Genomic DNA, 9,228 nt, shown 5'->3' on the forward strand with positions numbered 1-9,228 from the left:
GCAGTGCACAATGAAGGACTATGCAATAATGCCATGGAACTCGTGCCTCTTGAGACACAGATTGAAACAGTTCATCAAGAAACACCAGTCTACACTAATGTGGCATCAGAAAATGCTACCGAAAGACAGATTGAAAGAACAATCCCATCAATTGACAGAACTGCCTCTGGTTATTTCATCAACTTCGACAACTTCTCTGAAGATCAAAATGACCCCGAAGTGATGCCAGAAACAAAAAAGACTTTTAAAGAAAAAGCAACGGAACTCTTTCATCAACTAAAGGAAATCTACCTTGTTTCCCCTTGGTTAGAGTTCTGGTTCGGTCTAGGTGTGTTTTTCCTCCTGCTTTGGCTCATCATGGTACTTTGTTTCGGAAAATTCATTGAGGGAAAATATATTACAATGGACACAGCAAGTCAGAACATCAACCTAGTCCTGAAACCACACAGGTCATCCCATGTGAAGAAAAGAGAACTGTCAACAGTAAATGTCACAGCAATTCCAATACCTGGTGGGGTAGTATGGGAGAAAACTGACTATGAGATATATGGTCCGGTCGAAATCCTGAAGTATCCTCATCAACTGAAGGTTTCCTTAAGTGACTTTGTAACACCTAGTACATTCTCTGATGATTGGGACTTTAACAGTATTGATGACATGATGTCTGATTTAGTAATGTCAGCAAGATTCACAGATCATGATTATTTACAAGGTTCATCTAGTTATGAGCAGTTATTTTGCTACACACATTATGGTGATCATTACTTGCATAAATCTGCACAGCCTAGAAATGTTTTTATGTATAATCAATGGGAAATTGTGCTACACCACCTAAAAGCAGTTCTAAAGCATTTTTTGAGAAATTCAAATACTTCTCAGGGTTTAACACCAGTAATGCAGAAACGTTTTATTACGAAAACAATGCTGACAAATTCTAAATTGATATATTCAGACGCATTTTATGACAAAATGATGACATTTGGTTTTGATTATTGGAAAAATAACATTGAAACGAAAACAATTTGGGGTACAAAAGATTGGCAGGTACAAGGCCTAGAAGCACTATTCAGAACCTGCATGATACCAGAACAAATGATGTTTTTAAATGACACAATACACACAACATCCTGTCTTGGCCTAGCTAAGATCAAAGACCTTAAAACACCGTCTATTCCAAAGCCAATACCTGAAAATACAACTGCAGATATTGAGTTAGACGTGTCACAAATTTTACATTTTAACAGAACACATCCTGATTGGAAAAAGTGGTTAATCTGTCCTACTGACACAAACAGCTGTCAAGATAGATTCCTGAATAAAACACAGGGGTTAAAAATGACCTGACTAGACCCGAGATACTCCCAGAGACAACATCCAGGGATAATAACAACATACAGTGTAGGGAAACTCTGCCTTGAATGGCTAACATCATCCACACTGGCTGAAATTAAGCAACACTTGTCTTTACTAAAAGATGGTGCTGATTTGTGCAATTTCATTCTTGGACCACGCAAACAGCGTCAAAAGCGTTTCATAGCGACCAGTATCTATGCTGCGTACAACGAGGCTTGGAAAGTCAAACAAATTGAAACAGCTGAAAAAATACGAGAAATTGATCGTATTCATTTGGAAAAATCACTTTCTGTAGTAGACAATGGGTTAATGACTCTGTCTTCCAGAATATATTCATTGGACAATATTGTATCCTCTGCCTTTGATGTGATAGATAGAGACTTGCTAATGTTACAACATGGCCAATCTCAATTACGTTCTATTATACAATTGGGCGGGACGCTGCAAAATCTTCGTTCAGGCTATGTGCCTTGGCGTTTAATCAACACAACGTCATTATTTTCCATTTTTAACCTTACTGATAAACAGATCAGTTTGGCACAGAAAGGAGCAGACTATACAATCCTGAGCATCGAAAAACTTGAGAGATTACCATTGACAATGTCAGAGAGTCCTGTCATTGAATGGATAATACACGGAATTATCACTATTCCGATAACAACTTTCCGATTTAAAAAGTGCCTTGAATACATACCTACTGGCCAGTATGAACAATTGGGTAAAGGATATGTAAAATCAGAAAGGAAATTACCATACACACATTCTTGCTATAGTGACAGCAACAAAAATGTATTTCTTAGTGGTGACAACTGTAAACATTCACTAAGCGGTATACTTTTGTGTCAGGGTATTAATTTACACGGAGCATGTGATGGAAATTCTAACAACCTTTCATGCCACCAGCTTGTCACACCTGCAACTCAGATAGAGCCCTTCTTTATGCAACTTGCAAACAGGAGTTACATTCTTAGAACGGATCACAGATGTTGTGGCCTTGTGCCAGGGAAAAGTTATCTAGTAAGCGTAACATCCATGGTCAAATGCTGTATGCAGACACAGTGACTCCCATCTGGCCTCGTCTGAATCTCTATTCTATACGAATTGATACTTTAGGCAAAATGAAGTCTGTGCTTTTACAGACAACAATGCCTATAACGTCATCAAAAGAGACGTATGATCTTCTAGTTGCAAGGACAGCTACTGAAGTTCATGAACTTTTATCAACAAATTGCCCCGTGCATTTCGTAGAAATGCTCAGCCAACTCCTTAACATGTCTAGTGCCACAAGCATCCCAGGCATATTTAAGACGGTTTTTACGGGACTGCTAACACCTTTCCAGGCAATTTTGGGAATCGTTCCTAATTTGGTACACTCTGTTTTTGGCGGCATACCATTATTTTTGGGACTTGTAGCAGGGATTTTATTTTTGACCGTCCTGCTTCGTTATGGCAAGCCGAAACTCAGACATAGCTCCCATGGGAATGGAAGAGACAATCCTAGCAATGCGCTACCGGGACAGGATAACTAACGTCCTCAGATTGGCCAGGCTGAGAGATCTAAACATGACCTGGTTCCGTTCATTCAGACCTATATGGCAGAACTGTATCTTACCGGTACTTCGATGTATGCTATGCGGAGATGAATGCTTGTTGGACATCTGTCTTTCACTTCCATCAGCAGTACCAATGGACGTCGATACTTTGCTCAGTCCAATAACGGCTCACGCATTGTGTTGTCCCCAGCGGCTACCAATCCTGATGACGGCATTCGTTGAGACTCCTGTACTACGACTAGGTGGTAACAGTGGAGCGAGTGACAAAAGCAACATCACCCAGGTACGACCATCTGTGAGCATTGCTGATCCCGACTTTGATGACAGCAATCATTCTCACACCTGCCAAGTTACAGCGCTATCGAATTTGGTTGAACTGTCACCTGATTTTGTAGACCAATTCTTTGAGAGCCTGTCTGATACGATGTTCTCACCCGTACAGAAACAATAACTTTGGAGAAGCTTTCCGACACACAGCGTTCCCATGAACTCTGAATTTGGCCTTCAGTTTTGATCAACAAAAACTGCTAAAAGCGTTGGAACTCTATTTTCCCGTTCAAGCATTAATTCTTTTGAATTGGACATTTTTTAATATTGACCTTTTTTGGCACGAACAATTCTTTGCTTAAGGTAAAAACTATTCTTAGAGAACAGAAGCTTCAAACTTCTATTTCTAAACACATCTAGAGACATAACAAACTTACATCAGCCTCTAGCACATTTATTGCAATGCATTTATATGTGATGATTTATCTCGCCCTTCTTCTGTTTCAGAGATATTTCATGTGTAATTCTTTTTGCATAATCGTTCATTGATTTCATATGCAATAATTTTTGAATGATTTCTATGCTTCAAAAACGTACAGTACCTAAATTTCACGTATTACAATATACGCCTATTTCGAATGCATTTATGTATTTTGGGGTGGGCAATGTTACACATGCATCTAATTGCTCTAGTTTTAGTAATTTGATGGACATGAAAACGTGGAGTGGGTGTTGCGTGTTTATCTAGGTTCCTGATCGATACTGTGACCTTATGCCCCTATTCGGCTATAAATCCATTTATTCCCTATATTGGCATAACCGCTCAAGTGCGATATTCAGAAAGTCATCTCTGGCCTCACACGAACAGAGCCACATTCCAGAATAGTTCTCTGATACTTCCTTTGCAACCAATTAGTGCAATGACAGAGCAGAAGTCACTATCTGATATTCCTAGATTAACACTCCGAGTTCTTCAACAAGATAAAAACTCAGCAAACCTGGAAATCCCCACTTGCTGTGTTTTGATTAGTAATGGAACTCTAATGAGCAACTGATAGCTATCACTTCCTAGTGACATCTTTAATTGACGTCTTATGTCCAGCAAACTTGCGTCAAACCAGGCACCTGTCAGGTATAAATACTACCAACGTTGCCTTAAGCAATTGCTGGTGTCCCATTGCTGTTGTATGCTGTATGCAGTACGCTGATGCTGCTGCTGTCCCTTTGGTGGTGAAGCCACTGATACCATTATCGCTGCTAAAGCGCGAACGATGTGAGGTTCCGTGACAATTGTAAGTGGTGTTTTCGACTCATACGAATATGGTCGAGTTTGGTATCTATGAACCGCAAATGACGAATTTAGTAATTGTGCGCAGTTTCGCTGTGCTAACTTAAACCGTTAGTTTGTTATGTGGGTTTTTCATCTGTACCCACGGGTTCCATCTTAGATACGGCATCCATTTTGTCTCTTGCCCTCAAGTAGCCAGCGAACGGACGTTGTCCGCTTCGCGACCCTGGGACTCCCAAGATATTTGCGGAAGACACATGTTCTTTGTAAGTGTCTTTATGACGAGGGGGATGATACTGTAAGGCAGATGGCCCCGCTCGAGGCTCATCTTTTTTTTTTTTTGTCCTCATTTGCGCATGAAATGTATAAGGAAATGCAGCGGAGAACTTTAGGACTTCCACTTTTGTTCCTTCACTCTTATTCTTTACTTTACCGATTACTTAGAGTATCCCTTTGGTGGATCTGTCATATTTTGTCCTCCTTGTCCTTTACCATATTCAATAATTCATAGCGGAGGGGGTGAGAGCTAGCCATCATGGCCACTCGGCGGGGAATTATTCCCGTCTGAATTATTGTCACCGCATTAATCATTGGACTTATTAAGGTGTTGTCAGATTACCCTTAAATATTACTCGAACAGTGATTTTCCCAAATTTCCCAGAAGTTAAACCTTTTGGAGGGTTTTCCCTTCCTGTCGAGTTTATGAGTTGTTATAATGGAGTTTAGCCAGCCCTCAGGTAAAGGTGGTACTGTTTTAATCCAATTCAGGCATATCTCTCTTCTAGCAAGAAGTATCAAAACAAATAACAAATTTTCTTGTTTTCTAGTTAACCTCACGTTACTTACATTAAATTCGGTACATATCCCAAAAATAATTAAAGTTGTACTCACTTTTAGGTTTGTTCCCAATATCCGACATAGAGTGTTACCTACTTCCAGCCAGAAGAGATCCAATTGCGGGCATCTATGAAACATGTGTATATCGTCTGCATTTTCAAGCCCACACTTAGGGCAGGATTTTGTGCTTGCTCCTTTGAATTTAGACAATTTTTTAGGTGTCCAGTATGCCCTATGCAGTGTGAACAAGTGATTTCTCTTTAGACGTGCTGGTTTAATAAAAGTCCAACATTTTTCCCATGATTTCTGCCATAAGTTTTCAAGTTCCGGCTCTGTGATGTTTTTACTCCAAATAGATTCCGATATTGAGGTATTCTCGTCTCCTGCAGCGATTATAGCCCAGTACCATTTTGAAATTTCCTTTTTTATTGGGGAGATTTTGATAATCTCTTTCTCTATTTCCATATTTCCTGTTTTTTTCTCCGTCAGAGAACCTGCCCAGCTTGTGAGTTGGTAATATTTAAATTTTGACAAAGTTCCGTTAGTTATTTCTGTAAGTTGTTCCCAGGGCATTATAGAGTTCTTTGTCATCGAGGCTCATCTTGCCGTGCCGGTTTATTGTCTCAGCCGTGCATCTCATTAGGCACGTCCCTTTGATGCCTGTATCTCGTGTTTCCCGATACCTCCCTTTTACACCCTTTCTGATCTCCCCACTGTCTCCATCTTCCTCTGCACCTGTCTTTGTTCCTATTTCGATCTGTTTTACTGTCGATTGGAATGCACTAATGTTGGGAAGATGGGTTTTTACAGTTGGGAACCGCCAAATGTTTCCGTACTTATGTTCCGGACCTTGTGTGTATCAAAGTGACCAAAGCGACCCCTCTGGGGGATAATTGTGGGAACCGGGTTGTAAACCTTTGTGTATCATGTTGTCCTATGGGTAAATTCTGTATAAAAGGAGCGATCCACAGAACCAATTTGAAGCAGTCTCCCCAAGTTGCACGTGTTGTACTTGTCGTGACTTCTGTGTTCCCTGCAGTAATTAAACCTTGAATCTTTGACGCCGAAGGAAGTGTCCCGTGTCTCTGTCATTCGTACGCCGGAGCAGGTAACCCACGAAGGTTTCAGGTGTTGTCCCCTGGCACCGCTGGGTCTTAAAGAACCCAGTCCTTCAGTTGGCGCCCAACGTGGGGCTGCATCAGTGGTACCGGTCCAAGCCCGACGATCGTGAGGAACTTCGTGTGAAATCTCCGAGGGAAGGTGCACTCCGCTTCATCGATCCTGTTGTCGAAACAAGTGGCCCGAAGACTTTTCCCGCGAAGATTCCCGCCTCCTGACGGCTGCGACGGACTGCTGCCCTGACTGTAGACCTGTTTTGGCGCCTGGCGTAGACCTTGGTATAGCGAGACGATTGACGGGCCTTCCTGGTGACGCCATCGATCTTTGAGTTAAGTATTTGTGGGTCGCTCCCAGAGTCCTTAGTTGTTGACACTTTAGCGAGTGTTTTTGTTGTTGACGCTGTGTGAGTGTTTTTGTCGGTGACACTTTGCTAGCGTACTTTGTTGTGTTATTTGACGACTGCAGCCGCCAAAAACCGAGGGTTTTTGCTTCTTGCTGGGACTTGGTAAAACCCGTAACCCTTGAAGTTTGTGAAACTCGGCTAGTGTGCAAGATGCCTGGTCGTAGTACTTTGTTTAGTTGTTTCAGACCTTGTGGTGCGGATTCCCGACTGGAGGACTCGTGTCCGATACCTCCGGTTGGAACTCCGACTTATGAACTGTACAGTAAACATGGGCTAGGCCCGATTACCTTTAACGATTATTGGATTCGTTATACAAAGAAGGATGGTGTCCTTAGTTGGCCACCTCATGGTAGTTTTGAGACCCCGATTTTAGATAACCTAGAGGCTAAATTGTTTGAGAAAAAGTCAAGGACGGCCATGTTTGATGCCTTTTGGTTGTGGCGTAAAGAAGCCCGACAGAAAGAAATCAGACAGACTAAACGAAATCAGAGAGATGGTGTTGCTGCCATTGTAAAGAAAGCAGAGCAATTTCAGCATGATAAGGAGGTTAAGGAAAAGGAAGTGTTTGATAGATTACAGCGTATGACCATAGATAAGTGCTATCCTACTTTGCCTACGGAGTCGGAAAGGAAGGAAGAAGCAGTTGAGGATCCTTTAATGTCCTATCTTATGAAATCGCCACCTCCGTATGTACAGGGGGTCGCAGCTCCTGTGATTCCCCCTGTACCTGTTCCTGCACCTATTCTCCCTTTGCCTGTTCCTCAACCTGCACCCGTTCTTCCGACTGTTCCTGCTCCTTTGCCTGTTGCTATCCCTACTGCTCCCCCGCTTCCACATACTCCCGCTCCCGCTACTGCTCCTGCTTTATTAACTCCTGCTGTTGCTTCTGTTTCTACTCCTTCACTTGTTAGTCCTGTGTCCTATACTTCTCCCTCTACTCGTAGTCGTAATTCTCCTCTTGCGGCTAGTTTCTTTCATTCGCTTGGACCTGTTCTTAGGTCCGCTGGTTCTGATGGTCCTCAGAGACGTAGTCAGCTTCCTGGTAACAGGGAACGCGCTTCACTATACAATATGGCGATGGGTTGGATGACGCATCCACTTAGAAATCCACCGCGTATTGTACTCGACACGTTCTGTCAATTTAATATACCAACCCAAAGATTCGTGTTCGAGGAAATGTGTAAGGTTCTTCGCGATCAGATATCGGCCGACGCACCTGACGAGGTGCTGACCGCTTTGTCTGATTTGCAACTTCAGTTCTCGAGTGGACTGATAGTGGATACCAATGTTCGACGTGCTGTCGAACGGCTGCTATCCTTTCGTCCCACTCCTATACCTCAAGCCTTGTTTGTTGAGGATATTGAAAGACAGCCAGATGAGTCTGGTCAATTTCCTATGCGTGAAGTTCCACCAGTGTGGATGCCAGGTAATCCTAACGCTGCTCCGCCGATCTTGCCGTTCTTTCATTTATTTATTTTTTTTAAATGTATTTATTTATTTTTTTAATTTCTAAAGCGCGCAAATGCCTTACGGCGTTTCAGAGGGTATGGATACATCTCCCATGGAAACGCTCAGAAGTGTTGCAGGTGAAGCAATCATTGCCTGACCCTCGCAAAAATCCTGCAGGGTATTATAAAGAATTATCGCAGCTCGTAGACGCTACGATAATGAATCTTGCCGATATCGACATGTTGTTCGGCAATGTCGTGCCTCAACCGGTATGGGCTAAGATTCGTCAGGAAAATCATCCGAATGAATTAGGTGGTGCTTGGGCTGCCATAGTAGCGGCGGATGCCCGACAGACTGGTGGTGCTAAACCCAACCAGCTGGTTGCTGATCTTCCTCAAAGAATAATAACGTTAATGAAAACTCTTATGCCAGCTATGAGGGTGAATTGGGACAAATTGTCAGCTTGTAAACAGAAAAAGGACGAGAGTGTCTCCGACTTCTTTACGAGATTCGAGGAGGCATTCATCGGCCATAGTGGCCAGGATATGAGCACGGAGGGTGGTCAACGGTTATTCGTGGATAAATTTGTTTCAAACTTATTGCCCGATTTGAGCAATAAATTAAAGAATTCAGAAAGTGCGTGGGCCGTTTCTACCTCGGCTCAAATATTGGCTACGGCACAATACTATGAGAATAGAGAGAAAGAAGAGAGTGACCGTGCTGATAAAAAGACGAAAGAACTCAAAACTAAAGTGTTGTTGCAGCAAGCCTATCCTCCACGTTCGAATCAGAATACTTCGCAACAAAATCGATCGCAGCCGCAATCGAACCGATCACAAACTCGTAATGACTCCTCTTCCCAAAGATCTTCATTAGGATACAATCAATGTGCCTATTGTCGACAGGAGGGTCATATCAAATTCAATTGTCCTGTTCTAAACGAACGTAATAGTGGTAAT

Source organism: Lissotriton vulgaris, chromosome 9 (assembly GCF_964263255.1).
Source record: "Lissotriton vulgaris chromosome 9, aLisVul1.2, whole genome shotgun sequence".
Taxonomy (NCBI): Eukaryota; Metazoa; Chordata; class Amphibia; order Caudata; family Salamandridae; genus Lissotriton; species Lissotriton vulgaris.